This window comes from Panthera tigris, chromosome D2, assembly GCF_018350195.1.
Source record: "Panthera tigris isolate Pti1 chromosome D2, P.tigris_Pti1_mat1.1, whole genome shotgun sequence".
In the NCBI taxonomy this organism is placed as follows: Eukaryota; Metazoa; Chordata; class Mammalia; order Carnivora; family Felidae; genus Panthera; species Panthera tigris.
In genome coordinates, this window is record NC_056670.1 from 19,119,753 (window position 1) to 19,147,609 (window position 27,857).

The following is a 27,857-nucleotide window of genomic DNA, read 5'->3' on the forward strand; positions in this document are numbered from 1 at the left end:
GCAGGCAGGCAGACAGGCAGACAGGTGCGTGCACGGGTGAAGCGCGGCACCCGCTGGGCCTGGGACGCGTGGAGCAGGCTCTTGAGGCGCCCAGCGGCAGCCGCCGGCGTCTACGGCCATACCACCCTGAACGCGCCCGATCTCGTCTGATCTCGGAAGCTAAGCAGGGTCGGGCCTGGTTAGTACTTGGATGGGAGACCGCCTGGGAATACCGGGTGCTGTAGGCTTTTTTGCTTTTGGCCTTTGGCCTTTGGCCTCCTTGACCTCTCCTTTGGCGCCCGCCGCCCCTCCCCCCTCCCTCCCTGGGTCCCCCTCTCCCCAGGGAGCGCGGCTGCTGGGGCCAAACACAGCCCAGCCACTGATCCCTCCGCCCCTCCCGGGCCACCAAAGCGGCCTGGCCTGGCCCGGCCCCTCCCCGCCCGGCCCCGCCCCCCGAGCCCGCACACCCCACGGCACTTCACGAGGGCCACGCTCCCCGCTCGCTCCCCGCACCCGGCCAGATCCCACCGCACCGGCTGGAAGCCACGCCCCAGCCTTGCACCTTTCCTGACACACCACCCACACCGGCACCCGCACGGAGGGTGGGGGGGTGCGGGGGGTGGGGGGTGGGGGGCGTGCGGTGAGGGCGGGACCGGGGCCTGGCGCCTGGGGACTGGAGGGTGGGGGCTGGGTGGGTGGATCCCAGAACCCAGGAGCGGGCGGGCGGGTGGGGCAGCGAGACCCCACACTCCAACTCCGCCACACGCCTGGGCTCCCTGGGTCCTGGACCTCTCCCCTCCCTCGAGCCCTCATCCCCGGGCAGGGCCCAGGCAATTCGCGAGGCCCAGCTAGGGCAGCGGGCTCGGGCTGGTGATGTTCACTGGGGGCGCTGGGGCCTCCGGGGTGGGTTTGCATCAGGTGGGGCAGACGGGACGGGAAGGCCGGGGGGGTGGCTGGCTGCGCTCGCCCTGGGGCTGGGGAGGAGGCGCGGACACCCCGGCGGGGCGGGCCCCGGAAGGCACGGCCGGCCGGATGCCCCACGCTCGCTTCCACCCTCTTGCCAGTGAGTAGCCCGACCTAGTGCGGTGAGGTGCGGTGCGGTGCCGCGCCGGATGGAAGCGGAGGCGGGCGTGGGGCCAAGCCGGGCGCGGCCTGCAAGAGTCCCGGGATCGGAGAACGCCGGGGCTTGCGCCACAGCGCCTTGCCAGGGTCCTCTTGCGCGGCCTCCGCCACCCGCCCGGGGCCCGCGGCGGAGGGCGGCGGCAGGCAGGCAGGCAGGCAGGCAGGCAGGCAGACAGGCAGACAGGTGCGTGCACGGGTGAAGCGCGGCACCCGCTGGGCCTGGGACGCGTGGAGCAGGCTCTTGAGGCGCCCAGCGGCAGCCGCCGGCGTCTACGGCCATACCACCCTGAACGCGCCCGATCTCGTCTGATCTCGGAAGCTAAGCAGGGTCGGGCCTGGTTAGTACTTGGATGGGAGACCGCCTGGGAATACCGGGTGCTGTAGGCTTTTTTGCTTTTGGCCTTTGGCCTTTGGCCTCCTTGACCTCTCCTTTGGCGCCCGCCGCCCCTCCCCCCTCCCTCCCTGGGTCCCCCTCTCCCCAGGGAGCGCGGCTGCTGGGGCCAAACACAGCCCAGCCACTGATCCCTCCGCCCCTCCCGGGCCACCAAAGCGGCCTGGCCTGGCCCGGCCCCTCCCCGCCCGGCCCCGCCCCCCGAGCCCGCACACCCCACGGCACTTCACGAGGGCCACGCTCCCCGCTCGCTCCCCGCACCCGGCCAGATCCCACCGCACCGGCTGGAAGCCACGCCCCAGCCTTGCACCTTTCCTGACACACCACCCACACCGGCACCCGCACGGAGGGTGGGGGGGTGCGGGGGGTGGGGGGTGGGGGGCGTGCGGTGAGGGCGGGACCGGGGCCTGGCGCCTGGGGACTGGAGGGTGGGGGCTGGGTGGGTGGATCCCAGAACCCAGGAGCGGGCGGGCGGGTGGGGCAGCGAGACCCCACACTCCAACTCCGCCACACGCCTGGGCTCCCTGGGTCCTGGACCTCTCCCCTCCCTCGAGCCCTCATCCCCGGGCAGGGCCCAGGCAATTCGCGAGGCCCAGCTAGGGCAGCGGGCTCGGGCTGGTGATGTTCACTGGGGGCGCTGGGGCCTCCGGGGTGGGTTTGCATCAGGTGGGGCAGACGGGACGGGAAGGCCGGGGGGGTGGCTGGCTGCGCTCGCCCTGGGGCTGGGGAGGAGGCGCGGACACCCCGGCGGGGCGGGCCCCGGAAGGCACGGCCGGCCGGATGCCCCACGCTCGCTTCCACCCTCTTGCCAGTGAGTAGCCCGACCTAGTGCGGTGAGGTGCGGTGCGGTGCCGCGCCGGATGGAAGCGGAGGCGGGCGTGGGGCCAAGCCGGGCGCGGCCTGCAAGAGTCCCGGGATCGGAGAACGCCGGGGCTTGCGCCACAGCGCCTTGCCAGGGTCCTCTTGCGCGGCCTCCGCCACCCGCCCGGGGCCCGCGGCGGAGGGCGGCGGCAGGCAGGCAGGCAGGCAGGCAGGCAGGCAGACAGGCAGACAGGTGCGTGCACGGGTGAAGCGCGGCACCCGCTGGGCCTGGGACGCGTGGAGCAGGCTCTTGAGGCGCCCAGCGGCAGCCGCCGGCGTCTACGGCCATACCACCCTGAACGCGCCCGATCTCGTCTGATCTCGGAAGCTAAGCAGGGTCGGGCCTGGTTAGTACTTGGATGGGAGACCGCCTGGGAATACCGGGTGCTGTAGGCTTTTTTGCTTTTGGCCTTTGGCCTTTGGCCTCCTTGACCTCTCCTTTGGCGCCCGCCGCCCCTCCCCCCTCCCTCCCTGGGTCCCCCTCTCCCCAGGGAGCGCGGCTGCTGGGGCCAAACACAGCCCAGCCACTGATCCCTCCGCCCCTCCCGGGCCACCAAAGCGGCCTGGCCTGGCCCGGCCCCTCCCCGCCCGGCCCCGCCCCCCGAGCCCGCACACCCCACGGCACTTCACGAGGGCCACGCTCCCCGCTCGCTCCCCGCACCCGGCCAGATCCCACCGCACCGGCTGGAAGCCACGCCCCAGCCTTGCACCTTTCCTGACACACCACCCACACCGGCACCCGCACGGAGGGTGGGGGGGTGCGGGGGGTGGGGGGTGGGGGGCGTGCGGTGAGGGCGGGACCGGGGCCTGGCGCCTGGGGACTGGAGGGTGGGGGCTGGGTGGGTGGATCCCAGAACCCAGGAGCGGGCGGGCGGGTGGGGCAGCGAGACCCCACACTCCAACTCCGCCACACGCCTGGGCTCCCTGGGTCCTGGACCTCTCCCCTCCCTCGAGCCCTCATCCCCGGGCAGGGCCCAGGCAATTCGCGAGGCCCAGCTAGGGCAGCGGGCTCGGGCTGGTGATGTTCACTGGGGGCGCTGGGGCCTCCGGGGTGGGTTTGCATCAGGTGGGGCAGACGGGACGGGAAGGCCGGGGGGGTGGCTGGCTGCGCTCGCCCTGGGGCTGGGGAGGAGGCGCGGACACCCCGGCGGGGCGGGCCCCGGAAGGCACGGCCGGCCGGATGCCCCACGCTCGCTTCCACCCTCTTGCCAGTGAGTAGCCCGACCTAGTGCGGTGAGGTGCGGTGCGGTGCCGCGCCGGATGGAAGCGGAGGCGGGCGTGGGGCCAAGCCGGGCGCGGCCTGCAAGAGTCCCGGGATCGGAGAACGCCGGGGCTTGCGCCACAGCGCCTTGCCAGGGTCCTCTTGCGCGGCCTCCGCCACCCGCCCGGGGCCCGCGGCGGAGGGCGGCGGCAGGCAGGCAGGCAGGCAGGCAGGCAGGCAGGCAGACAGGCAGACAGGTGCGTGCACGGGTGAAGCGCGGCACCCGCTGGGCCTGGGACGCGTGGAGCAGGCTCTTGAGGCGCCCAGCGGCAGCCGCCGGCGTCTACGGCCATACCACCCTGAACGCGCCCGATCTCGTCTGATCTCGGAAGCTAAGCAGGGTCGGGCCTGGTTAGTACTTGGATGGGAGACCGCCTGGGAATACCGGGTGCTGTAGGCTTTTTTGCTTTTGGCCTTTGGCCTTTGGCCTCCTTGACCTCTCCTTTGGCGCCCGCCGCCCCTCCCCCCTCCCTCCCTGGGTCCCCCTCTCCCCAGGGAGCGCGGCTGCTGGGGCCAAACACAGCCCAGCCACTGATCCCTCCGCCCCTCCCGGGCCACCAAAGCGGCCTGGCCTGGCCCGGCCCCTCCCCGCCCGGCCCCGCCCCCCGAGCCCGCACACCCCACGGCACTTCACGAGGGCCACGCTCCCCGCTCGCTCCCCGCACCCGGCCAGATCCCACCGCACCGGCTGGAAGCCACGCCCCAGCCTTGCACCTTTCCTGACACACCACCCACACCGGCACCCGCACGGAGGGTGGGGGGGTGCGGGGGGTGGGGGGTGGGGGGCGTGCGGTGAGGGCGGGACCGGGGCCTGGCGCCTGGGGACTGGAGGGTGGGGGCTGGGTGGGTGGATCCCAGAACCCAGGAGCGGGCGGGCGGGTGGGGCAGCGAGACCCCACACTCCAACTCCGCCACACGCCTGGGCTCCCTGGGTCCTGGACCTCTCCCCTCCCTCGAGCCCTCATCCCCGGGCAGGGCCCAGGCAATTCGCGAGGCCCAGCTAGGGCAGCGGGCTCGGGCTGGTGATGTTCACTGGGGGCGCTGGGGCCTCCGGGGTGGGTTTGCATCAGGTGGGGCAGACGGGACGGGAAGGCCGGGGGGGTGGCTGGCTGCGCTCGCCCTGGGGCTGGGGAGGAGGCGCGGACACCCCGGCGGGGCGGGCCCCGGAAGGCACGGCCGGCCGGATGCCCCACGCTCGCTTCCACCCTCTTGCCAGTGAGTAGCCCGACCTAGTGCGGTGAGGTGCGGTGCGGTGCCGCGCCGGATGGAAGCGGAGGCGGGCGTGGGGCCAAGCCGGGCGCGGCCTGCAAGAGTCCCGGGATCGGAGAACGCCGGGGCTTGCGCCACAGCGCCTTGCCAGGGTCCTCTTGCGCGGCCTCCGCCACCCGCCCGGGGCCCGCGGCGGAGGGCGGCGGCAGGCAGGCAGGCAGGCAGGCAGGCAGGCAGGCAGACAGGCAGACAGGTGCGTGCACGGGTGAAGCGCGGCACCCGCTGGGCCTGGGACGCGTGGAGCAGGCTCTTGAGGCGCCCAGCGGCAGCCGCCGGCGTCTACGGCCATACCACCCTGAACGCGCCCGATCTCGTCTGATCTCGGAAGCTAAGCAGGGTCGGGCCTGGTTAGTACTTGGATGGGAGACCGCCTGGGAATACCGGGTGCTGTAGGCTTTTTTGCTTTTGGCCTTTGGCCTTTGGCCTCCTTGACCTCTCCTTTGGCGCCCGCCGCCCCTCCCCCCTCCCTCCCTGGGTCCCCCTCTCCCCAGGGAGCGCGGCTGCTGGGGCCAAACACAGCCCAGCCACTGATCCCTCCGCCCCTCCCGGGCCACCAAAGCGGCCTGGCCTGGCCCGGCCCCTCCCCGCCCGGCCCCGCCCCCCGAGCCCGCACACCCCACGGCACTTCACGAGGGCCACGCTCCCCGCTCGCTCCCCGCACCCGGCCAGATCCCACCGCACCGGCTGGAAGCCACGCCCCAGCCTTGCACCTTTCCTGACACACCACCCACACCGGCACCCGCACGGAGGGTGGGGGGGTGCGGGGGGTGGGGGGTGGGGGGCGTGCGGTGAGGGCGGGACCGGGGCCTGGCGCCTGGGGACTGGAGGGTGGGGGCTGGGTGGGTGGATCCCAGAACCCAGGAGCGGGCGGGCGGGTGGGGCAGCGAGACCCCACACTCCAACTCCGCCACACGCCTGGGCTCCCTGGGTCCTGGACCTCTCCCCTCCCTCGAGCCCTCATCCCCGGGCAGGGCCCAGGCAATTCGCGAGGCCCAGCTAGGGCAGCGGGCTCGGGCTGGTGATGTTCACTGGGGGCGCTGGGGCCTCCGGGGTGGGTTTGCATCAGGTGGGGCAGACGGGACGGGAAGGCCGGGGGGGTGGCTGGCTGCGCTCGCCCTGGGGCTGGGGAGGAGGCGCGGACACCCCGGCGGGGCGGGCCCCGGAAGGCACGGCCGGCCGGATGCCCCACGCTCGCTTCCACCCTCTTGCCAGTGAGTAGCCCGACCTAGTGCGGTGAGGTGCGGTGCGGTGCCGCGCCGGATGGAAGCGGAGGCGGGCGTGGGGCCAAGCCGGGCGCGGCCTGCAAGAGTCCCGGGATCGGAGAACGCCGGGGCTTGCGCCACAGCGCCTTGCCAGGGTCCTCTTGCGCGGCCTCCGCCACCCGCCCGGGGCCCGCGGCGGAGGGCGGCGGCAGGCAGGCAGGCAGGCAGGCAGGCAGGCAGACAGGCAGACAGGTGCGTGCACGGGTGAAGCGCGGCACCCGCTGGGCCTGGGACGCGTGGAGCAGGCTCTTGAGGCGCCCAGCGGCAGCCGCCGGCGTCTACGGCCATACCACCCTGAACGCGCCCGATCTCGTCTGATCTCGGAAGCTAAGCAGGGTCGGGCCTGGTTAGTACTTGGATGGGAGACCGCCTGGGAATACCGGGTGCTGTAGGCTTTTTTGCTTTTGGCCTTTGGCCTTTGGCCTCCTTGACCTCTCCTTTGGCGCCCGCCGCCCCTCCCCCCTCCCTCCCTGGGTCCCCCTCTCCCCAGGGAGCGCGGCTGCTGGGGCCAAACACAGCCCAGCCACTGATCCCTCCGCCCCTCCCGGGCCACCAAAGCGGCCTGGCCTGGCCCGGCCCCTCCCCGCCCGGCCCCGCCCCCCGAGCCCGCACACCCCACGGCACTTCACGAGGGCCACGCTCCCCGCTCGCTCCCCGCACCCGGCCAGATCCCACCGCACCGGCTGGAAGCCACGCCCCAGCCTTGCACCTTTCCTGACACACCACCCACACCGGCACCCGCACGGAGGGTGGGGGGGTGCGGGGGGTGGGGGGTGGGGGGCGTGCGGTGAGGGCGGGACCGGGGCCTGGCGCCTGGGGACTGGAGGGTGGGGGCTGGGTGGGTGGATCCCAGAACCCAGGAGCGGGCGGGCGGGTGGGGCAGCGAGACCCCACACTCCAACTCCGCCACACGCCTGGGCTCCCTGGGTCCTGGACCTCTCCCCTCCCTCGAGCCCTCATCCCCGGGCAGGGCCCAGGCAATTCGCGAGGCCCAGCTAGGGCAGCGGGCTCGGGCTGGTGATGTTCACTGGGGGCGCTGGGGCCTCCGGGGTGGGTTTGCATCAGGTGGGGCAGACGGGACGGGAAGGCCGGGGGGGTGGCTGGCTGCGCTCGCCCTGGGGCTGGGGAGGAGGCGCGGACACCCCGGCGGGGCGGGCCCCGGAAGGCACGGCCGGCCGGATGCCCCACGCTCGCTTCCACCCTCTTGCCAGTGAGTAGCCCGACCTAGTGCGGTGAGGTGCGGTGCGGTGCCGCGCCGGATGGAAGCGGAGGCGGGCGTGGGGCCAAGCCGGGCGCGGCCTGCAAGAGTCCCGGGATCGGAGAACGCCGGGGCTTGCGCCACAGCGCCTTGCCAGGGTCCTCTTGCGCGGCCTCCGCCACCCGCCCGGGGCCCGCGGCGGAGGGCGGCGGCAGGCAGGCAGGCAGGCAGGCAGGCAGGCAGACAGGCAGACAGGTGCGTGCACGGGTGAAGCGCGGCACCCGCTGGGCCTGGGACGCGTGGAGCAGGCTCTTGAGGCGCCCAGCGGCAGCCGCCGGCGTCTACGGCCATACCACCCTGAACGCGCCCGATCTCGTCTGATCTCGGAAGCTAAGCAGGGTCGGGCCTGGTTAGTACTTGGATGGGAGACCGCCTGGGAATACCGGGTGCTGTAGGCTTTTTTGCTTTTGGCCTTTGGCCTTTGGCCTCCTTGACCTCTCCTTTGGCGCCCGCCGCCCCTCCCCCCTCCCTCCCTGGGTCCCCCTCTCCCCAGGGAGCGCGGCTGCTGGGGCCAAACACAGCCCAGCCACTGATCCCTCCGCCCCTCCCGGGCCACCAAAGCGGCCTGGCCTGGCCCGGCCCCTCCCCGCCCGGCCCCGCCCCCCGAGCCCGCACACCCCACGGCACTTCACGAGGGCCACGCTCCCCGCTCGCTCCCCGCACCCGGCCAGATCCCACCGCACCGGCTGGAAGCCACGCCCCAGCCTTGCACCTTTCCTGACACACCACCCACACCGGCACCCGCACGGAGGGTGGGGGGGTGCGGGGGGTGGGGGGTGGGGGGCGTGCGGTGAGGGCGGGACCGGGGCCTGGCGCCTGGGGACTGGAGGGTGGGGGCTGGGTGGGTGGATCCCAGAACCCAGGAGCGGGCGGGCGGGTGGGGCAGCGAGACCCCACACTCCAACTCCGCCACACGCCTGGGCTCCCTGGGTCCTGGACCTCTCCCCTCCCTCGAGCCCTCATCCCCGGGCAGGGCCCAGGCAATTCGCGAGGCCCAGCTAGGGCAGCGGGCTCGGGCTGGTGATGTTCACTGGGGGCGCTGGGGCCTCCGGGGTGGGTTTGCATCAGGTGGGGCAGACGGGACGGGAAGGCCGGGGGGGTGGCTGGCTGCGCTCGCCCTGGGGCTGGGGAGGAGGCGCGGACACCCCGGCGGGGCGGGCCCCGGAAGGCACGGCCGGCCGGATGCCCCACGCTCGCTTCCACCCTCTTGCCAGTGAGTAGCCCGACCTAGTGCGGTGAGGTGCGGTGCGGTGCCGCGCCGGATGGAAGCGGAGGCGGGCGTGGGGCCAAGCCGGGCGCGGCCTGCAAGAGTCCCGGGATCGGAGAACGCCGGGGCTTGCGCCACAGCGCCTTGCCAGGGTCCTCTTGCGCGGCCTCCGCCACCCGCCCGGGGCCCGCGGCGGAGGGCGGCGGCAGGCAGGCAGGCAGGCAGGCAGGCAGGCAGGCAGACAGGCAGACAGGTGCGTGCACGGGTGAAGCGCGGCACCCGCTGGGCCTGGGACGCGTGGAGCAGGCTCTTGAGGCGCCCAGCGGCAGCCGCCGGCGTCTACGGCCATACCACCCTGAACGCGCCCGATCTCGTCTGATCTCGGAAGCTAAGCAGGGTCGGGCCTGGTTAGTACTTGGATGGGAGACCGCCTGGGAATACCGGGTGCTGTAGGCTTTTTTGCTTTTGGCCTTTGGCCTTTGGCCTCCTTGACCTCTCCTTTGGCGCCCGCCGCCCCTCCCCCCTCCCTCCCTGGGTCCCCCTCTCCCCAGGGAGCGCGGCTGCTGGGGCCAAACACAGCCCAGCCACTGATCCCTCCGCCCCTCCCGGGCCACCAAAGCGGCCTGGCCTGGCCCGGCCCCTCCCCGCCCGGCCCCGCCCCCCGAGCCCGCACACCCCACGGCACTTCACGAGGGCCACGCTCCCCGCTCGCTCCCCGCACCCGGCCAGATCCCACCGCACCGGCTGGAAGCCACGCCCCAGCCTTGCACCTTTCCTGACACACCACCCACACCGGCACCCGCACGGAGGGTGGGGGGGTGCGGGGGGTGGGGGGTGGGGGGCGTGCGGTGAGGGCGGGACCGGGGCCTGGCGCCTGGGGACTGGAGGGTGGGGGCTGGGTGGGTGGATCCCAGAACCCAGGAGCGGGCGGGCGGGTGGGGCAGCGAGACCCCACACTCCAACTCCGCCACACGCCTGGGCTCCCTGGGTCCTGGACCTCTCCCCTCCCTCGAGCCCTCATCCCCGGGCAGGGCCCAGGCAATTCGCGAGGCCCAGCTAGGGCAGCGGGCTCGGGCTGGTGATGTTCACTGGGGGCGCTGGGGCCTCCGGGGTGGGTTTGCATCAGGTGGGGCAGACGGGACGGGAAGGCCGGGGGGGTGGCTGGCTGCGCTCGCCCTGGGGCTGGGGAGGAGGCGCGGACACCCCGGCGGGGCGGGCCCCGGAAGGCACGGCCGGCCGGATGCCCCACGCTCGCTTCCACCCTCTTGCCAGTGAGTAGCCCGACCTAGTGCGGTGAGGTGCGGTGCGGTGCCGCGCCGGATGGAAGCGGAGGCGGGCGTGGGGCCAAGCCGGGCGCGGCCTGCAAGAGTCCCGGGATCGGAGAACGCCGGGGCTTGCGCCACAGCGCCTTGCCAGGGTCCTCTTGCGCGGCCTCCGCCACCCGCCCGGGGCCCGCGGCGGAGGGCGGCGGCAGGCAGGCAGGCAGGCAGGCAGGCAGGCAGACAGGCAGACAGGTGCGTGCACGGGTGAAGCGCGGCACCCGCTGGGCCTGGGACGCGTGGAGCAGGCTCTTGAGGCGCCCAGCGGCAGCCGCCGGCGTCTACGGCCATACCACCCTGAACGCGCCCGATCTCGTCTGATCTCGGAAGCTAAGCAGGGTCGGGCCTGGTTAGTACTTGGATGGGAGACCGCCTGGGAATACCGGGTGCTGTAGGCTTTTTTGCTTTTGGCCTTTGGCCTTTGGCCTCCTTGACCTCTCCTTTGGCGCCCGCCGCCCCTCCCCCCTCCCTCCCTGGGTCCCCCTCTCCCCAGGGAGCGCGGCTGCTGGGGCCAAACACAGCCCAGCCACTGATCCCTCCGCCCCTCCCGGGCCACCAAAGCGGCCTGGCCTGGCCCGGCCCCTCCCCGCCCGGCCCCGCCCCCCGAGCCCGCACACCCCACGGCACTTCACGAGGGCCACGCTCCCCGCTCGCTCCCCGCACCCGGCCAGATCCCACCGCACCGGCTGGAAGCCACGCCCCAGCCTTGCACCTTTCCTGACACACCACCCACACCGGCACCCGCACGGAGGGTGGGGGGGTGCGGGGGGTGGGGGGTGGGGGGCGTGCGGTGAGGGCGGGACCGGGGCCTGGCGCCTGGGGACTGGAGGGTGGGGGCTGGGTGGGTGGATCCCAGAACCCAGGAGCGGGCGGGCGGGTGGGGCAGCGAGACCCCACACTCCAACTCCGCCACACGCCTGGGCTCCCTGGGTCCTGGACCTCTCCCCTCCCTCGAGCCCTCATCCCCGGGCAGGGCCCAGGCAATTCGCGAGGCCCAGCTAGGGCAGCGGGCTCGGGCTGGTGATGTTCACTGGGGGCGCTGGGGCCTCCGGGGTGGGTTTGCATCAGGTGGGGCAGACGGGACGGGAAGGCCGGGGGGGTGGCTGGCTGCGCTCGCCCTGGGGCTGGGGAGGAGGCGCGGACACCCCGGCGGGGCGGGCCCCGGAAGGCACGGCCGGCCGGATGCCCCACGCTCGCTTCCACCCTCTTGCCAGTGAGTAGCCCGACCTAGTGCGGTGAGGTGCGGTGCGGTGCCGCGCCGGATGGAAGCGGAGGCGGGCGTGGGGCCAAGCCGGGCGCGGCCTGCAAGAGTCCCGGGATCGGAGAACGCCGGGGCTTGCGCCACAGCGCCTTGCCAGGGTCCTCTTGCGCGGCCTCCGCCACCCGCCCGGGGCCCGCGGCGGAGGGCGGCGGCAGGCAGGCAGGCAGGCAGGCAGGCAGGCAGACAGGCAGACAGGTGCGTGCACGGGTGAAGCGCGGCACCCGCTGGGCCTGGGACGCGTGGAGCAGGCTCTTGAGGCGCCCAGCGGCAGCCGCCGGCGTCTACGGCCATACCACCCTGAACGCGCCCGATCTCGTCTGATCTCGGAAGCTAAGCAGGGTCGGGCCTGGTTAGTACTTGGATGGGAGACCGCCTGGGAATACCGGGTGCTGTAGGCTTTTTTGCTTTTGGCCTTTGGCCTTTGGCCTCCTTGACCTCTCCTTTGGCGCCCGCCGCCCCTCCCCCCTCCCTCCCTGGGTCCCCCTCTCCCCAGGGAGCGCGGCTGCTGGGGCCAAACACAGCCCAGCCACTGATCCCTCCGCCCCTCCCGGGCCACCAAAGCGGCCTGGCCTGGCCCGGCCCCTCCCCGCCCGGCCCCGCCCCCCGAGCCCGCACACCCCACGGCACTTCACGAGGGCCACGCTCCCCGCTCGCTCCCCGCACCCGGCCAGATCCCACCGCACCGGCTGGAAGCCACGCCCCAGCCTTGCACCTTTCCTGACACACCACCCACACCGGCACCCGCACGGAGGGTGGGGGGGTGCGGGGGGTGGGGGGTGGGGGGCGTGCGGTGAGGGCGGGACCGGGGCCTGGCGCCTGGGGACTGGAGGGTGGGGGCTGGGTGGGTGGATCCCAGAACCCAGGAGCGGGCGGGCGGGTGGGGCAGCGAGACCCCACACTCCAACTCCGCCACACGCCTGGGCTCCCTGGGTCCTGGACCTCTCCCCTCCCTCGAGCCCTCATCCCCGGGCAGGGCCCAGGCAATTCGCGAGGCCCAGCTAGGGCAGCGGGCTCGGGCTGGTGATGTTCACTGGGGGCGCTGGGGCCTCCGGGGTGGGTTTGCATCAGGTGGGGCAGACGGGACGGGAAGGCCGGGGGGGTGGCTGGCTGCGCTCGCCCTGGGGCTGGGGAGGAGGCGCGGACACCCCGGCGGGGCGGGCCCCGGAAGGCACGGCCGGCCGGATGCCCCACGCTCGCTTCCACCCTCTTGCCAGTGAGTAGCCCGACCTAGTGCGGTGAGGTGCGGTGCGGTGCCGCGCCGGATGGAAGCGGAGGCGGGCGTGGGGCCAAGCCGGGCGCGGCCTGCAAGAGTCCCGGGATCGGAGAACGCCGGGGCTTGCGCCACAGCGCCTTGCCAGGGTCCTCTTGCGCGGCCTCCGCCACCCGCCCGGGGCCCGCGGCGGAGGGCGGCGGCAGGCAGGCAGGCAGGCAGGCAGGCAGGCAGGCAGACAGGCAGACAGGTGCGTGCACGGGTGAAGCGCGGCACCCGCTGGGCCTGGGACGCGTGGAGCAGGCTCTTGAGGCGCCCAGCGGCAGCCGCCGGCGTCTACGGCCATACCACCCTGAACGCGCCCGATCTCGTCTGATCTCGGAAGCTAAGCAGGGTCGGGCCTGGTTAGTACTTGGATGGGAGACCGCCTGGGAATACCGGGTGCTGTAGGCTTTTTTGCTTTTGGCCTTTGGCCTTTGGCCTCCTTGACCTCTCCTTTGGCGCCCGCCGCCCCTCCCCCCTCCCTCCCTGGGTCCCCCTCTCCCCAGGGAGCGCGGCTGCTGGGGCCAAACACAGCCCAGCCACTGATCCCTCCGCCCCTCCCGGGCCACCAAAGCGGCCTGGCCTGGCCCGGCCCCTCCCCGCCCGGCCCCGCCCCCCGAGCCCGCACACCCCACGGCACTTCACGAGGGCCACGCTCCCCGCTCGCTCCCCGCACCCGGCCAGATCCCACCGCACCGGCTGGAAGCCACGCCCCAGCCTTGCACCTTTCCTGACACACCACCCACACCGGCACCCGCACGGAGGGTGGGGGGGTGCGGGGGGTGGGGGGTGGGGGGCGTGCGGTGAGGGCGGGACCGGGGCCTGGCGCCTGGGGACTGGAGGGTGGGGGCTGGGTGGGTGGATCCCAGAACCCAGGAGCGGGCGGGCGGGTGGGGCAGCGAGACCCCACACTCCAACTCCGCCACACGCCTGGGCTCCCTGGGTCCTGGACCTCTCCCCTCCCTCGAGCCCTCATCCCCGGGCAGGGCCCAGGCAATTCGCGAGGCCCAGCTAGGGCAGCGGGCTCGGGCTGGTGATGTTCACTGGGGGCGCTGGGGCCTCCGGGGTGGGTTTGCATCAGGTGGGGCAGACGGGACGGGAAGGCCGGGGGGGTGGCTGGCTGCGCTCGCCCTGGGGCTGGGGAGGAGGCGCGGACACCCCGGCGGGGCGGGCCCCGGAAGGCACGGCCGGCCGGATGCCCCACGCTCGCTTCCACCCTCTTGCCAGTGAGTAGCCCGACCTAGTGCGGTGAGGTGCGGTGCGGTGCCGCGCCGGATGGAAGCGGAGGCGGGCGTGGGGCCAAGCCGGGCGCGGCCTGCAAGAGTCCCGGGATCGGAGAACGCCGGGGCTTGCGCCACAGCGCCTTGCCAGGGTCCTCTTGCGCGGCCTCCGCCACCCGCCCGGGGCCCGCGGCGGAGGGCGGCGGCAGGCAGGCAGGCAGGCAGGCAGGCAGGCAGACAGGCAGACAGGTGCGTGCACGGGTGAAGCGCGGCACCCGCTGGGCCTGGGACGCGTGGAGCAGGCTCTTGAGGCGCCCAGCGGCAGCCGCCGGCGTCTACGGCCATACCACCCTGAACGCGCCCGATCTCGTCTGATCTCGGAAGCTAAGCAGGGTCGGGCCTGGTTAGTACTTGGATGGGAGACCGCCTGGGAATACCGGGTGCTGTAGGCTTTTTTGCTTTTGGCCTTTGGCCTTTGGCCTCCTTGACCTCTCCTTTGGCGCCCGCCGCCCCTCCCCCCTCCCTCCCTGGGTCCCCCTCTCCCCAGGGAGCGCGGCTGCTGGGGCCAAACACAGCCCAGCCACTGATCCCTCCGCCCCTCCCGGGCCACCAAAGCGGCCTGGCCTGGCCCGGCCCCTCCCCGCCCGGCCCCGCCCCCCGAGCCCGCACACCCCACGGCACTTCACGAGGGCCACGCTCCCCGCTCGCTCCCCGCACCCGGCCAGATCCCACCGCACCGGCTGGAAGCCACGCCCCAGCCTTGCACCTTTCCTGACACACCACCCACACCGGCACCCGCACGGAGGGTGGGGGGGTGCGGGGGGTGGGGGGTGGGGGGCGTGCGGTGAGGGCGGGACCGGGGCCTGGCGCCTGGGGACTGGAGGGTGGGGGCTGGGTGGGTGGATCCCAGAACCCAGGAGCGGGCGGGCGGGTGGGGCAGCGAGACCCCACACTCCAACTCCGCCACACGCCTGGGCTCCCTGGGTCCTGGACCTCTCCCCTCCCTCGAGCCCTCATCCCCGGGCAGGGCCCAGGCAATTCGCGAGGCCCAGCTAGGGCAGCGGGCTCGGGCTGGTGATGTTCACTGGGGGCGCTGGGGCCTCCGGGGTGGGTTTGCATCAGGTGGGGCAGACGGGACGGGAAGGCCGGGGGGGTGGCTGGCTGCGCTCGCCCTGGGGCTGGGGAGGAGGCGCGGACACCCCGGCGGGGCGGGCCCCGGAAGGCACGGCCGGCCGGATGCCCCACGCTCGCTTCCACCCTCTTGCCAGTGAGTAGCCCGACCTAGTGCGGTGAGGTGCGGTGCGGTGCCGCGCCGGATGGAAGCGGAGGCGGGCGTGGGGCCAAGCCGGGCGCGGCCTGCAAGAGTCCCGGGATCGGAGAACGCCGGGGCTTGCGCCACAGCGCCTTGCCAGGGTCCTCTTGCGCGGCCTCCGCCACCCGCCCGGGGCCCGCGGCGGAGGGCGGCGGCAGGCAGGCAGGCAGGCAGGCAGGCAGGCAGACAGGCAGACAGGTGCGTGCACGGGTGAAGCGCGGCACCCGCTGGGCCTGGGACGCGTGGAGCAGGCTCTTGAGGCGCCCAGCGGCAGCCGCCGGCGTCTACGGCCATACCACCCTGAACGCGCCCGATCTCGTCTGATCTCGGAAGCTAAGCAGGGTCGGGCCTGGTTAGTACTTGGATGGGAGACCGCCTGGGAATACCGGGTGCTGTAGGCTTTTTTGCTTTTGGCCTTTGGCCTTTGGCCTCCTTGACCTCTCCTTTGGCGCCCGCCGCCCCTCCCCCCTCCCTCCCTGGGTCCCCCTCTCCCCAGGGAGCGCGGCTGCTGGGGCCAAACACAGCCCAGCCACTGATCCCTCCGCCCCTCCCGGGCCACCAAAGCGGCCTGGCCTGGCCCGGCCCCTCCCCGCCCGGCCCCGCCCCCCGAGCCCGCACACCCCACGGCACTTCACGAGGGCCACGCTCCCCGCTCGCTCCCCGCACCCGGCCAGATCCCACCGCACCGGCTGGAAGCCACGCCCCAGCCTTGCACCTTTCCTGACACACCACCCACACCGGCACCCGCACGGAGGGTGGGGGGGTGCGGGGGGTGGGGGGTGGGGGGCGTGCGGTGAGGGCGGGACCGGGGCCTGGCGCCTGGGGACTGGAGGGTGGGGGCTGGGTGGGTGGATCCCAGAACCCAGGAGCGGGCGGGCGGGTGGGGCAGCGAGACCCCACACTCCAACTCCGCCACACGCCTGGGCTCCCTGGGTCCTGGACCTCTCCCCTCCCTCGAGCCCTCATCCCCGGGCAGGGCCCAGGCAATTCGCGAGGCCCAGCTAGGGCAGCGGGCTCGGGCTGGTGATGTTCACTGGGGGCGCTGGGGCCTCCGGGGTGGGTTTGCATCAGGTGGGGCAGACGGGACGGGAAGGCCGGGGGGGTGGCTGGCTGCGCTCGCCCTGGGGCTGGGGAGGAGGCGCGGACACCCCGGCGGGGCGGGCCCCGGAAGGCACGGCCGGCCGGATGCCCCACGCTCGCTTCCACCCTCTTGCCAGTGAGTAGCCCGACCTAGTGCGGTGAGGTGCGGTGCGGTGCCGCGCCGGATGGAAGCGGAGGCGGGCGTGGGGCCAAGCCGGGCGCGGCCTGCAAGAGTCCCGGGATCGGAGAACGCCGGGGCTTGCGCCACAGCGCCTTGCCAGGGTCCTCTTGCGCGGCCTCCGCCACCCGCCCGGGGCCCGCGGCGGAGGGCGGCGGCAGGCAGGCAGGCAGGCAGGCAGGCAGGCAGACAGGCAGACAGGTGCGTGCACGGGTGAAGCGCGGCACCCGCTGGGCCTGGGACGCGTGGAGCAGGCTCTTGAGGCGCCCAGCGGCAGCCGCCGGCGTCTACGGCCATACCACCCTGAACGCGCCCGATCTCGTCTGATCTCGGAAGCTAAGCAGGGTCGGGCCTGGTTAGTACTTGGATGGGAGACCGCCTGGGAATACCGGGTGCTGTAGGCTTTTTTGCTTTTGGCCTTTGGCCTTTGGCCTCCTTGACCTCTCCTTTGGCGCCCGCCGCCCCTCCCCCCTCCCTCCCTGGGTCCCCCTCTCCCCAGGGAGCGCGGCTGCTGGGGCCAAACACAGCCCAGCCACTGATCCCTCCGCCCCTCCCGGGCCACCAAAGCGGCCTGGCCTGGCCCGGCCCCTCCCCGCCCGGCCCCGCCCCCCGAGCCCGCACACCCCACGGCACTTCACGAGGGCCACGCTCCCCGCTCGCTCCCCGCACCCGGCCAGATCCCACCGCACCGGCTGGAAGCCACGCCCCAGCCTTGCACCTTTCCTGACACACCACCCACACCGGCACCCGCACGGAGGGTGGGGGGGTGCGGGGGGTGGGGGGTGGGGGGCGTGCGGTGAGGGCGGGACCGGGGCCTGGCGCCTGGGGACTGGAGGGTGGGGGCTGGGTGGGTGGATCCCAGAACCCAGGAGCGGGCGGGCGGGTGGGGCAGCGAGACCCCACACTCCAACTCCGCCACACGCCTGGGCTCCCTGGGTCCTGGACCTCTCCCCTCCCTCGAGCCCTCATCCCCGGGCAGGGCCCAGGCAATTCGCGAGGCCCAGCTAGGGCAGCGGGCTCGGGCTGGTGATGTTCACTGGGGGCGCTGGGGCCTCCGGGGTGGGTTTGCATCAGGTGGGGCAGACGGGACGGGAAGGCCGGGGGGGTGGCTGGCTGCGCTCGCCCTGGGGCTGGGGAGGAGGCGCGGACACCCCGGCGGGGCGGGCCCCGGAAGGCACGGCCGGCCGGATGCCCCACGCTCGCTTCCACCCTCTTGCCAGTGAGTAGCCCGACCTAGTGCGGTGAGGTGCGGTGCGGTGCCGCGCCGGATGGAAGCGGAGGCGGGCGTGGGGCCAAGCCGGGCGCGGCCTGCAAGAGTCCCGGGATCGGAGAACGCCGGGGCTTGCGCCACAGCGCCTTGCCAGGGTCCTCTTGCGCGGCCTCCGCCACCCGCCCGGGGCCCGCGGCGGAGGGCGGCGGCAGGCAGGCAGGCAGGCAGGCAGGCAGGCAGACAGGCAGACAGGTGCGTGCACGGGTGAAGCGCGGCACCCGCTGGGCCTGGGACGCGTGGAGCAGGCTCTTGAGGCGCCCAGCGGCAGCCGCCGGCGTCTACGGCCATACCACCCTGAACGCGCCCGATCTCGTCTGATCTCGGAAGCTAAGCAGGGTCGGGCCTGGTTAGTACTTGGATGGGAGACCGCCTGGGAATACCGGGTGCTGTAGGCTTTTTTGCTTTTGGCCTTTGGCCTTTGGCCTCCTTGACCTCTCCTTTGGCGCCCGCCGCCCCTCCCCCCTCCCTCCCTGGGTCCCCCTCTCCCCAGGGAGCGCGGCTGCTGGGGCCAAACACAGCCCAGCCACTGATCCCTCCGCCCCTCCCGGGCCACCAAAGCGGCCTGGCCTGGCCCGGCCCCTCCCCGCCCGGCCCCGCCCCCCGAGCCCGCACACCCCACGGCACTTCACGAGGGCCACGCTCCCCGCTCGCTCCCCGCACCCGGCCAGATCCCACCGCACCGGCTGGAAGCCACGCCCCAGCCTTGCACCTTTCCTGACACACCACCCACACCGGCACCCGCACGGAGGGTGGGGGGGTGCGGGGGGTGGGGGGTGGGGGGCGTGCGGTGAGGGCGGGACCGGGGCCTGGCGCCTGGGGACTGGAGGGTGGGGGCTGGGTGGGTGGATCCCAGAACCCAGGAGCGGGCGGGCGGGTGGGGCAGCGAGACCCCACACTCCAACTCCGCCACACGCCTGGGCTCCCTGGGTCCTGGACCTCTCCCCTCCCTCGAGCCCTCATCCCCGGGCAGGGCCCAGGCAATTCGCGAGGCCCAGCTAGGGCAGCGGGCTCGGGCTGGTGATGTTCACTGGGGGCGCTGGGGCCTCCGGGGTGGGTTTGCATCAGGTGGGGCAGACGGGACGGGAAGGCCGGGGGGGTGGCTGGCTGCGCTCGCCCTGGGGCTGGGGAGGAGGCGCGGACACCCCGGCGGGGCGGGCCCCGGAAGGCACGGCCGGCCGGATGCCCCACGCTCGCTTCCACCCTCTTGCCAGTGAGTAGCCCGACCTAGTGCGGTGAGGTGCGGTGCGGTGCCGCGCCGGATGGAAGCGGAGGCGGGCGTGGGGCCAAGCCGGGCGCGGCCTGCAAGAGTCCCGGGATCGGAGAACGCCGGGGCTTGCGCCACAGCGCCTTGCCAGGGTCCTCTTGCGCGGCCTCCGCCACCCGCCCGGGGCCCGCGGCGGAGGGCGGCGGCAGGCAGGCAGGCAGGCAGGCAGGCAGGCAGACAGGCAGACAGGTGCGTGCACGGGTGAAGCGCGGCACCCGCTGGGCCTGGGACGCGTGGAGCAGGCTCTTGAGGCGCCCAGCGGCAGCCGCCGGCGTCTACGGCCATACCACCCTGAACGCGCCCGATCTCGTCTGATCTCGGAAGCTAAGCAGGGTCGGGCCTGGTTAGTACTTGGATGGGAGACCGCCTGGGAATACCGGGTGCTGTAGGCTTTTTTGCTTTTGGCCTTTGGCCTTTGGCCTCCTTGACCTCTCCTTTGGCGCCCGCCGCCCCTCCCCCCTCCCTCCCTGGGTCCCCCTCTCCCCAGGGAGCGCGGCTGCTGGGGCCAAACACAGCCCAGCCACTGATCCCTCCGCCCCTCCCGGGCCACCAAAGCGGCCTGGCCTGGCCCGGCCCCTCCCCGCCCGGCCCCGCCCCCCGAGCCCGCACACCCCACGGCACTTCACGAGGGCCACGCTCCCCGCTCGCTCCCCGCACCCGGCCAGATCCCACCGCACCGGCTGGAAGCCACGCCCCAGCCTTGCACCTTTCCTGACACACCACCCACACCGGCACCCGCACGGAGGGTGGGGGGGTGCGGGGGGTGGGGGGTGGGGGGCGTGCGGTGAGGGCGGGACCGGGGCCTGGCGCCTGGGGACTGGAGGGTGGGGGCTGGGTGGGTGGATCCCAGAACCCAGGAGCGGGCGGGCGGGTGGGGCAGCGAGACCCCACACTCCAACTCCGCCACACGCCTGGGCTCCCTGGGTCCTGGACCTCTCCCCTCCCTCGAGCCCTCATCCCCGGGCAGGGCCCAGGCAATTCGCGAGGCCCAGCTAGGGCAGCGGGCTCGGGCTGGTGATGTTCACTGGGGGCGCTGGGGCCTCCGGGGTGGGTTTGCATCAGGTGGGGCAGACGGGACGGGAAGGCCGGGGGGGTGGCTGGCTGCGCTCGCCCTGGGGCTGGGGAGGAGGCGCGGACACCCCGGCGGGGCGGGCCCCGGAAGGCACGGCCGGCCGGATGCCCCACGCTCGCTTCCACCCTCTTGCCAGTGAGTAGCCCGACCTAGTGCGGTGAGGTGCGGTGCGGTGCCGCGCCGGATGGAAGCGGAGGCGGGCGTGGGGCCAAGCCGGGCGCGGCCTGCAAGAGTCCCGGGATCGGAGAACGCCGGGGCTTGCGCCACAGCGCCTTGCCAGGGTCCTCTTGCGCGGCCTCCGCCACCCGCCCGGGGCCCGCGGCGGAGGGCGGCGGCAGGCAGGCAGGCAGGCAGGCAGGCAGGCAGACAGGCAGACAGGTGCGTGCACGGGTGAAGCGCGGCACCCGCTGGGCCTGGGACGCGTGGAGCAGGCTCTTGAGGCGCCCAGCGGCAGCCGCCGGCGTCTACGGCCATACCACCCTGAACGCGCCCGATCTCGTCTGATCTCGGAAGCTAAGCAGGGTCGGGCCTGGTTAGTACTTGGATGGGAGACCGCCTGGGAATACCGGGTGCTGTAGGCTTTTTTGCTTTTGGCCTTTGGCCTTTGGCCTCCTTGACCTCTCCTTTGGCGCCCGCCGCCCCTCCCCCCTCCCTCCCTGGGTCCCCCTCTCCCCAGGGAGCGCGGCTGCTGGGGCCAAACACAGCCCAGCCACTGATCCCTCCGCCCCTCCCGGGCCACCAAAGCGGCCTGGCCTGGCCCGGCCCCTCCCCGCCCGGCCCCGCCCCCCGAGCCCGCACACCCCACGGCACTTCACGAGGGCCACGCTCCCCGCTCGCTCCCCGCACCCGGCCAGATCCCACCGCACCGGCTGGAAGCCACGCCCCAGCCTTGCACCTTTCCTGACACACCACCCACACCGGCACCCGCACGGAGGGTGGGGGGGTGCGGGGGGTGGGGGGTGGGGGGCGTGCGGTGAGGGCGGGACCGGGGCCTGGCGCCTGGGGACTGGAGGGTGGGGGCTGGGTGGGTGGATCCCAGAACCCAGGAGCGGGCGGGCGGGTGGGGCAGCGAGACCCCACACTCCAACTCCGCCACACGCCTGGGCTCCCTGGGTCCTGGACCTCTCCCCTCCCTCGAGCCCTCATCCCCGGGCAGGGCCCAGGCAATTCGCGAGGCCCAGCTAGGGCAGCGGGCTCGGGCTGGTGATGTTCACTGGGGGCGCTGGGGCCTCCGGGGTGGGTTTGCATCAGGTGGGGCAGACGGGACGGGAAGGCCGGGGGGGTGGCTGGCTGCGCTCGCCCTGGGGCTGGGGAGGAGGCGCGGACACCCCGGCGGGGCGGGCCCCGGAAGGCACGGCCGGCCGGATGCCCCACGCTCGCTTCCACCCTCTTGCCAGTGAGTAGCCCGACCTAGTGCGGTGAGGTGCGGTGCGGTGCCGCGCCGGATGGAAGCGGAGGCGGGCGTGGGGCCAAGCCGGGCGCGGCCTGCAAGAGTCCCGGGATCGGAGAACGCCGGGGCTTGCGCCACAGCGCCTTGCCAGGGTCCTCTTGCGCGGCCTCCGCCACCCGCCCGGGGCCCGCGGCGGAGGGCGGCGGCAGGCAGGCAGGCAGGCAGGCAGGCAGGCAGGCAGACAGGCAGACAGGTGCGTGCACGGGTGAAGCGCGGCACCCGCTGGGCCTGGGACGCGTGGAGCAGGCTCTTGAGGCGCCCAGCGGCAGCCGCCGGCGTCTACGGCCATACCACCCTGAACGCGCCCGATCTCGTCTGATCTCGGAAGCTAAGCAGGGTCGGGCCTGGTTAGTACTTGGATGGGAGACCGCCTGGGAATACCGGGTGCTGTAGGCTTTTTTGCTTTTGGCCTTTGGCCTTTGGCCTCCTTGACCTCTCCTTTGGCGCCCGCCGCCCCTCCCCCCTCCCTCCCTGGGTCCCCCTCTCCCCAGGGAGCGCGGCTGCTGGGGCCAAACACAGCCCAGCCACTGATCCCTCCGCCCCTCCCGGGCCACCAAAGCGGCCTGGCCTGGCCCGGCCCCTCCCCGCCCGGCCCCGCCCCCCGAGCCCGCACACCCCACGGCACTTCACGAGGGCCACGCTCCCCGCTCGCTCCCCGCACCCGGCCAGATCCCACCGCACCGGCTGGAAGCCACGCCCCAGCCTTGCACCTTTCCTGACACACCACCCACACCGGCACCCGCACGGAGGGTGGGGGGGTGCGGGGGGTGGGGGGTGGGGGGCGTGCGGTGAGGGCGGGACCGGGGCCTGGCGCCTGGGGACTGGAGGGTGGGGGCTGGGTGGGTGGATCCCAGAACCCAGGAGCGGGCGGGCGGGTGGGGCAGCGAGACCCCACACTCCAACTCCGCCACACGCCTGGGCTCCCTGGGTCCTGGACCTCTCCCCTCCCTCGAGCCCTCATCCCCGGGCAGGGCCCAGGCAATTCGCGAGGCCCAGCTAGGGCAGCGGGCTCGGGCTGGTGATGTTCACTGGGGGCGCTGGGGCCTCCGGGGTGGGTTTGCATCAGGTGGGGCAGACGGGACGGGAAGGCCGGGGGGGTGGCTGGCTGCGCTCGCCCTGGGGCTGGGGAGGAGGCGCGGACACCCCGGCGGGGCGGGCCCCGGAAGGCACGGCCGGCCGGATGCCCCACGCTCGCTTCCACCCTCTTGCCAGTGAGTAGCCCGACCTAGTGCGGTGAGGTGCGGTGCGGTGCCGCGCCGGATGGAAGCGGAGGCGGGCGTGGGGCCAAGCCGGGCGCGGCCTGCAAGAGTCCCGGGATCGGAGAACGCCGGGGCTTGCGCCACAGCGCCTTGCCAGGGTCCTCTTGCGCGGCCTCCGCCACCCGCCCGGGGCCCGCGGCGGAGGGCGGCGGCAGGCAGGCAGGCAGGCAGGCAGGCAGGCAGACAGGCAGACAGGTGCGTGCACGGGTGAAGCGCGGCACCCGCTGGGCCTGGGACGCGTGGAGCAGGCTCTTGAGGCGCCCAGCGGCAGCCGCCGGCGTCTACGGCCATACCACCCTGAACGCGCCCGATCTCGTCTGATCTCGGAAGCTAAGCAGGGTCGGGCCTGGTTAGTACTTGGATGGGAGACCGCCTGGGAATACCGGGTGCTGTAGGCTTTTTTGCTTTTGGCCTTTGGCCTTTGGCCTCCTTGACCTCTCCTTTGGCGCCCGCCGCCCCTCCCCCCTCCCTCCCTGGGTCCCCCTCTCCCCAGGGAGCGCGGCTGCTGGGGCCAAACACAGCCCAGCCACTGATCCCTCCGCCCCTCCCGGGCCACCAAAGCGGCCTGGCCTGGCCCGGCCCCTCCCCGCCCGGCCCCGCCCCCCGAGCCCGCACACCCCACGGCACTTCACGAGGGCCACGCTCCCCGCTCGCTCCCCGCACCCGGCCAGATCCCACCGCACCGGCTGGAAGCCACGCCCCAGCCTTGCACCTTTCCTGACACACCACCCACACCGGCACCCGCACGGAGGGTGGGGGGGTGCGGGGGGTGGGGGGTGGGGGGCGTGCGGTGAGGGCGGGACCGGGGCCTGGCGCCTGGGGACTGGAGGGTGGGGGCTGGGTGGGTGGATCCCAGAACCCAGGAGCGGGCGGGCGGGTGGGGCAGCGAGACCCCACACTCCAACTCCGCCACACGCCTGGGCTCCCTGGGTCCTGGACCTCTCCCCTCCCTCGAGCCCTCATCCCCGGGCAGGGCCCAGGCAATTCGCGAGGCCCAGCTAGGGCAGCGGGCTCGGGCTGGTGATGTTCACTGGGGGCGCTGGGGCCTCCGGGGTGGGTTTGCATCAGGTGGGGCAGACGGGACGGGAAGGCCGGGGGGGTGGCTGGCTGCGCTCGCCCTGGGGCTGGGGAGGAGGCGCGGACACCCCGGCGGGGCGGGCCCCGGAAGGCACGGCCGGCCGGATGCCCCACGCTCGCTTCCACCCTCTTGCCAGTGAGTAGCCCGACCTAGTGCGGTGAGGTGCGGTGCGGTGCCGCGCCGGATGGAAGCGGAGGCGGGCGTGGGGCCAAGCCGGGCGCGGCCTGCAAGAGTCCCGGGATCGGAGAACGCCGGGGCTTGCGCCACAGCGCCTTGCCAGGGTCCTCTTGCGCGGCCTCCGCCACCCGCCCGGGGCCCGCGGCGGAGGGCGGCGGCAGGCAGGCAGGCAGGCAGGCAGGCAGGCAGGCAGACAGGCAGACAGGTGCGTGCACGGGTGAAGCGCGGCACCCGCTGGGCCTGGGACGCGTGGAGCAGGCTCTTGAGGCGCCCAGCGGCAGCCGCCGGCGTCTACGGCCATACCACCCTGAACGCGCCCGATCTCGTCTGATCTCGGAAGCTAAGCAGGGTCGGGCCTGGTTAGTACTTGGATGGGAGACCGCCTGGGAATACCGGGTGCTGTAGGCTTTTTTGCTTTTGGCCTTTGGCCTTTGGCCTCCTTGACCTCTCCTTTGGCGCCCGCCGCCCCTCCCCCCTCCCTCCCTGGGTCCCCCTCTCCCCAGGGAGCGCGGCTGCTGGGGCCAAACACAGCCCAGCCACTGATCCCTCCGCCCCTCCCGGGCCACCAAAGCGGCCTGGCCTGGCCCGGCCCCTCCCCGCCCGGCCCCGCCCCCCGAGCCCGCACACCCCACGGCACTTCACGAGGGCCACGCTCCCCGCTCGCTCCCCGCACCCGGCCAGATCCCACCGCACCGGCTGGAAGCCACGCCCCAGCCTTGCACCTTTCCTGACACACCACCCACACCGGCACCCGCACGGAGGGTGGGGGGGTGCGGGGGGTGGGGGGTGGGGGGCGTGCGGTGAGGGCGGGACCGGGGCCTGGCGCCTGGGGACTGGAGGGTGGGGGCTGGGTGGGTGGATCCCAGAACCCAGGAGCGGGCGGGCGGGTGGGGCAGCGAGACCCCACACTCCAACTCCGCCACACGCCTGGGCTCCCTGGGTCCTGGACCTCTCCCCTCCCTCGAGCCCTCATCCCCGGGCAGGGCCCAGGCAATTCGCGAGGCCCAGCTAGGGCAGCGGGCTCGGGCTGGTGATGTTCACTGGGGGCGCTGGGGCCTCCGGGGTGGGTTTGCATCAGGTGGGGCAGACGGGACGGGAAGGCCGGGGGGGTGGCTGGCTGCGCTCGCCCTGGGGCTGGGGAGGAGGCGCGGACACCCCGGCGGGGCGGGCCCCGGAAGGCACGGCCGGCCGGATGCCCCACGCTCGCTTCCACCCTCTTGCCAGTGAGTAGCCCGACCTAGTGCGGTGAGGTGCGGTGCGGTGCCGCGCCGGATGGAAGCGGAGGCGGGCGTGGGGCCAAGCCGGGCGCGGCCTGCAAGAGTCCCGGGATCGGAGAACGCCGGGGCTTGCGCCACAGCGCCTTGCCAGGGTCCTCTTGCGCGGCCTCCGCCACCCGCCCGGGGCCCGCGGCGGAGGGCGGCGGCAGGCAGGCAGGCAGGCAGGCAGGCAGGCAGACAGGCAGACAGGTGCGTGCACGGGTGAAGCGCGGCACCCGCTGGGCCTGGGACGCGTGGAGCAGGCTCTTGAGGCGCCCAGCGGCAGCCGCCGGCGTCTACGGCCATACCACCCTGAACGCGCCCGATCTCGTCTGATCTCGGAAGCTAAGCAGGGTCGGGCCTGGTTAGTACTTGGATGGGAGACCGCCTGGGAATACCGGGTGCTGTAGGCTTTTTTGCTTTTGGCCTTTGGCCTTTGGCCTCCTTGACCTCTCCTTTGGCGCCCGCCGCCCCTCCCCCCTCCCTCCCTGGGTCCCCCTCTCCCCAGGGAGCGCGGCTGCTGGGGCCAAACACAGCCCAGCCACTGATCCCTCCGCCCCTCCCGGGCCACCAAAGCGGCCTGGCCTGGCCCGGCCCCTCCCCGCCCGGCCCCGCCCCCCGAGCCCGCACACCCCACGGCACTTCACGAGGGCCACGCTCCCCGCTCGCTCCCCGCACCCGGCCAGATCCCACCGCACCGGCTGGAAGCCACGCCCCAGCCTTGCACCTTTCCTGACACACCACCCACACCGGCACCCGCACGGAGGGTGGGGGGGTGCGGGGGGTGGGGGGTGGGGGGCGTGCGGTGAGGGCGGGACCGGGGCCTGGCGCCTGGGGACTGGAGGGTGGGGGCTGGGTGGGTGGATCCCAGAACCCAGGAGCGGGCGGGCGGGTGGGGCAGCGAGACCCCACACTCCAACTCCGCCACACGCCTGGGCTCCCTGGGTCCTGGACCTCTCCCCTCCCTCGAGCCCTCATCCCCGGGCAGGGCCCAGGCAATTCGCGAGGCCCAGCTAGGGCAGCGGGCTCGGGCTGGTGATGTTCACTGGGGGCGCTGGGGCCTCCGGGGTGGGTTTGCATCAGGTGGGGCAGACGGGACGGGAAGGCCGGGGGGGTGGCTGGCTGCGCTCGCCCTGGGGCTGGGGAGGAGGCGCGGACACCCCGGCGGGGCGGGCCCCGGAAGGCACGGCCGGCCGGATGCCCCACGCTCGCTTCCACCCTCTTGCCAGTGAGTAGCCCGACCTAGTGCGGTGAGGTGCGGTGCGGTGCCGCGCCGGATGGAAGCGGAGGCGGGCGTGGGGCCAAGCCGGGCGCGGCCTGCAAGAGTCCCGGGATCGGAGAACGCCGGGGCTTGCGCCACAGCGCCTTGCCAGGGTCCTCTTGCGCGGCCTCCGCCACCCGCCCGGGGCCCGCGGCGGAGGGCGGCGGCAGGCAGGCAGGCAGGCAGGCAGGCAGGCAGACAGGCAGACAGGTGCGTGCACGGGTGAAGCGCGGCACCCGCTGGGCCTGGGACGCGTGGAGCAGGCTCTTGAGGCGCCCAGCGGCAGCCGCCGGCGTCTACGGCCATACCACCCTGAACGCGCCCGATCTCGTCTGATCTCGGAAGCTAAGCAGGGTCGGGCCTGGTTAGTACTTGGATGGGAGACCGCCTGGGAATACCGGGTGCTGTAGGCTTTTTTGCTTTTGGCCTTTGGCCTTTGGCCTCCTTGACCTCTCCTTTGGCGCCCGCCGCCCCTCCCCCCTCCCTCCCTGGGTCCCCCTCTCCCCAGGGAGCGCGGCTGCTGGGGCCAAACACAGCCCAGCCACTGATCCCTCCGCCCCTCCCGGGCCACCAAAGCGGCCTGGCCTGGCCCGGCCCCTCCCCGCCCGGCCCCGCCCCCCGAGCCCGCACACCCCACGGCACTTCACGAGGGCCACGCTCCCCGCTCGCTCCCCGCACCCGGCCAGATCCCACCGCACCGGCTGGAAGCCACGCCCCAGCCTTGCACCTTTCCTGACACACCACCCACACCGGCACCCGCACGGAGGGTGGGGGGGTGCGGGGGGTGGGGGGTGGGGGGCGTGCGGTGAGGGCGGGACCGGGGCCTGGCGCCTGGGGACTGGAGGGTGGGGGCTGGGTGGGTGGATCCCAGAACCCAGGAGCGGGCGGGCGGGTGGGGCAGCGAGACCCCACACTCCAACTCCGCCACACGCCTGGGCTCCCTGGGTCCTGGACCTCTCCCCTCCCTCGAGCCCTCATCCCCGGGCAGGGCCCAGGCAATTCGCGAGGCCCAGCTAGGGCAGCGGGCTCGGGCTGGTGATGTTCACTGGGGGCGCTGGGGCCTCCGGGGTGGGTTTGCATCAGGTGGGGCAGACGGGACGGGAAGGCCGGGGGGGTGGCTGGCTGCGCTCGCCCTGGGGCTGGGGAGGAGGCGCGGACACCCCGGCGGGGCGGGCCCCGGAAGGCACGGCCGGCCGGATGCCCCACGCTCGCTTCCACCCTCTTGCCAGTGAGTAGCCCGACCTAGTGCGGTGAGGTGCGGTGCGGTGCCGCGCCGGATGGAAGCGGAGGCGGGCGTGGGGCCAAGCCGGGCGCGGCCTGCAAGAGTCCCGGGATCGGAGAACGCCGGGGCTTGCGCCACAGCGCCTTGCCAGGGTCCTCTTGCGCGGCCTCCGCCACCCGCCCGGGGCCCGCGGCGGAGGGCGGCGGCAGGCAGGCAGGCAGGCAGGCAGGCAGGCAGACAGGCAGACAGGTGCGTGCACGGGTGAAGCGCGGCACCCGCTGGGCCTGGGACGCGTGGAGCAGGCTCTTGAGGCGCC

The 27,857-nt window shown here is 74.1% G+C and overlaps 22 non-coding genes across 22 annotated transcripts; all 22 read left to right on the forward strand.

Moving 5' to 3' along the window:
- Positions 1-108: 108 nt before the first annotated feature.
- On the forward strand, positions 109-227 carry LOC122232145. Its single transcript, XR_006209506.1, has one exon. It is a non-coding gene; the product is annotated as a 5S ribosomal RNA (ribosomal RNA).
- A 1,142-nt stretch (positions 228-1,369) lies between these two features.
- LOC122232157 lies at positions 1,370-1,488 on the forward strand. Its single transcript, XR_006209518.1, has one exon. It is a non-coding gene; the product is annotated as a 5S ribosomal RNA (ribosomal RNA).
- A 1,142-nt stretch (positions 1,489-2,630) lies between these two features.
- On the forward strand, positions 2,631-2,749 carry LOC122232166. The gene has a single exon (XR_006209525.1). It is a non-coding gene; the product is annotated as a 5S ribosomal RNA (ribosomal RNA).
- A 1,146-nt stretch (positions 2,750-3,895) lies between these two features.
- LOC122232167 lies at positions 3,896-4,014 on the forward strand. Its single transcript, XR_006209526.1, has one exon. It is a non-coding gene; the product is annotated as a 5S ribosomal RNA (ribosomal RNA).
- A 1,146-nt stretch (positions 4,015-5,160) lies between these two features.
- On the forward strand, positions 5,161-5,279 carry LOC122232176. The gene has a single exon (XR_006209529.1). It is a non-coding gene; the product is annotated as a 5S ribosomal RNA (ribosomal RNA).
- Positions 5,280-6,421: 1,142 nt separating this feature from the next.
- LOC122232188 lies at positions 6,422-6,540 on the forward strand. Its single transcript, XR_006209534.1, has one exon. It is a non-coding gene; the product is annotated as a 5S ribosomal RNA (ribosomal RNA).
- A 1,142-nt stretch (positions 6,541-7,682) lies between these two features.
- Positions 7,683-7,801, forward strand: LOC122232200. The gene has a single exon (XR_006209546.1). It is a non-coding gene; the product is annotated as a 5S ribosomal RNA (ribosomal RNA).
- Positions 7,802-8,947: 1,146 nt separating this feature from the next.
- On the forward strand, positions 8,948-9,066 carry LOC122232212. The gene has a single exon (XR_006209557.1). It is a non-coding gene; the product is annotated as a 5S ribosomal RNA (ribosomal RNA).
- Positions 9,067-10,208: 1,142 nt separating this feature from the next.
- LOC122232224 lies at positions 10,209-10,327 on the forward strand. Its single transcript, XR_006209569.1, has one exon. It is a non-coding gene; the product is annotated as a 5S ribosomal RNA (ribosomal RNA).
- Positions 10,328-11,469: 1,142 nt separating this feature from the next.
- On the forward strand, positions 11,470-11,588 carry LOC122232236. Its single transcript, XR_006209578.1, has one exon. It is a non-coding gene; the product is annotated as a 5S ribosomal RNA (ribosomal RNA).
- A 1,146-nt stretch (positions 11,589-12,734) lies between these two features.
- LOC122232250 lies at positions 12,735-12,853 on the forward strand. Its single transcript, XR_006209588.1, has one exon. It is a non-coding gene; the product is annotated as a 5S ribosomal RNA (ribosomal RNA).
- Positions 12,854-13,995: 1,142 nt separating this feature from the next.
- Positions 13,996-14,114, forward strand: LOC122232255. Its single transcript, XR_006209593.1, has one exon. It is a non-coding gene; the product is annotated as a 5S ribosomal RNA (ribosomal RNA).
- Positions 14,115-15,256: 1,142 nt separating this feature from the next.
- LOC122232256 lies at positions 15,257-15,375 on the forward strand. The gene has a single exon (XR_006209594.1). It is a non-coding gene; the product is annotated as a 5S ribosomal RNA (ribosomal RNA).
- Positions 15,376-16,517: 1,142 nt separating this feature from the next.
- LOC122232257 lies at positions 16,518-16,636 on the forward strand. Its single transcript, XR_006209595.1, has one exon. It is a non-coding gene; the product is annotated as a 5S ribosomal RNA (ribosomal RNA).
- A 1,142-nt stretch (positions 16,637-17,778) lies between these two features.
- Positions 17,779-17,897, forward strand: LOC122232258. The gene has a single exon (XR_006209596.1). It is a non-coding gene; the product is annotated as a 5S ribosomal RNA (ribosomal RNA).
- A 1,142-nt stretch (positions 17,898-19,039) lies between these two features.
- LOC122232259 lies at positions 19,040-19,158 on the forward strand. Its single transcript, XR_006209597.1, has one exon. It is a non-coding gene; the product is annotated as a 5S ribosomal RNA (ribosomal RNA).
- Positions 19,159-20,300: 1,142 nt separating this feature from the next.
- Positions 20,301-20,419, forward strand: LOC122232261. Its single transcript, XR_006209598.1, has one exon. It is a non-coding gene; the product is annotated as a 5S ribosomal RNA (ribosomal RNA).
- Positions 20,420-21,565: 1,146 nt separating this feature from the next.
- LOC122232262 lies at positions 21,566-21,684 on the forward strand. Its single transcript, XR_006209599.1, has one exon. It is a non-coding gene; the product is annotated as a 5S ribosomal RNA (ribosomal RNA).
- A 1,142-nt stretch (positions 21,685-22,826) lies between these two features.
- LOC122232263 lies at positions 22,827-22,945 on the forward strand. The gene has a single exon (XR_006209600.1). It is a non-coding gene; the product is annotated as a 5S ribosomal RNA (ribosomal RNA).
- A 1,146-nt stretch (positions 22,946-24,091) lies between these two features.
- Positions 24,092-24,210, forward strand: LOC122232264. The gene has a single exon (XR_006209601.1). It is a non-coding gene; the product is annotated as a 5S ribosomal RNA (ribosomal RNA).
- A 1,142-nt stretch (positions 24,211-25,352) lies between these two features.
- LOC122232266 lies at positions 25,353-25,471 on the forward strand. The gene has a single exon (XR_006209604.1). It is a non-coding gene; the product is annotated as a 5S ribosomal RNA (ribosomal RNA).
- Positions 25,472-26,613: 1,142 nt separating this feature from the next.
- LOC122232267 lies at positions 26,614-26,732 on the forward strand. Its single transcript, XR_006209605.1, has one exon. It is a non-coding gene; the product is annotated as a 5S ribosomal RNA (ribosomal RNA).
- The last annotated feature ends 1,125 nt before the right edge of the window (positions 26,733-27,857 follow it).